Source organism: Pterocles gutturalis, unplaced genomic scaffold, assembly GCF_000699245.1.
Source record: "Pterocles gutturalis isolate BGI_N339 unplaced genomic scaffold, ASM69924v1 scaffold52948, whole genome shotgun sequence".
NCBI lineage: Eukaryota > Metazoa > Chordata > Aves > Pterocliformes > Pteroclidae > Pterocles > Pterocles gutturalis.
The window spans coordinates 9,725-10,836 of NW_010122517.1; positions in this window are offsets into that span (position 1 = coordinate 9,725).

Sequence of the window (1,112 nt, forward strand, 5' to 3'; positions counted from 1 at the left end):
AAAACCAACGCTAAACAGATTCTGGAGCAGCCAAAGCTGTTCTCAACTGTTAAGACTCAAAATAATGATGTTTGCTGTTAAGTTCGTTTCATGGATTCGCAGCCTTCCTCCTTTGATCATTTAAAGTGATCCGAACGAGAAAAATGTTCTGAAAAATTGAAGATTTCACGTTCTGCTCAAGTCAGACAAAGACACAAAATTTCTTTCATCAGTGCGAGTGTCCAAAATGCAGAGGTTAGGCAGGACAGAAAGACTTCTGCCATCTCCTTCTGAGACTTTGATTCTTGGTAACATTTTATCCGGTGTCAGCAGGAGTCTTTTCAGAGCAATTCATTCAAGAACCTTTCTGAAGAAGAGAGTTCCAATGAAATATGACTGTTTTTTTAGTCTCATACATGTCTGAGTCGTTCTCTGCATAAGTCTGTCTCTTTAGCAGGTGCTCTCTTCTGCAGGTCTATCCTTCTAGGTGGCTAACTCCTAATTTACTATGAGCATAATGGGAGAATCATCATTTGCTTTCCAGCTAACAATAGTGTTACACCATCTTGCAAACTGTGCAGAAAGCCCACTGCAAAAGCATTCTCATCAGCTTTGCCCTGGGGAAACTAACAAACACCTATTTTCAAACACTTGCTCTGGGTGCTGCATGGAGGCTGCAGTTAATAGGTTTGTCCACCCCTTGATCACAGGAGATGCAATAGATATGAGAACAGAGAAGTTTCCAAATTCCTGGCTGATACCTTTAATCAAGCAGTTGGGATCCTGGAGGAAATGAGTCTGAGTCTGTGTGATTCCCAGATAACGGAAAGCCTGGCCTTGCTCTGTGAATCAGGCAAGTGTCCCATTGACTTCCAAAGGAGCTTTTTGAAGAGATGGGTATGGGCAGGATCTGACTCATCCCGTGCCAGAGGCAGGTAGCGTTACAGCATCCGAGCACTGTTAATAAGGCCAGAATACCCTGAATCTTTCCATGCAACAATGTCTCCGCAATGTAAGTGATATATCATATATATATATATAGATTAAACTATATATAACAACAGCACAGCCTGTGGTTATATTTTTATAGAGGGAGTTTCTGGTGATTATAAATTAAGATATCAATTCTCATA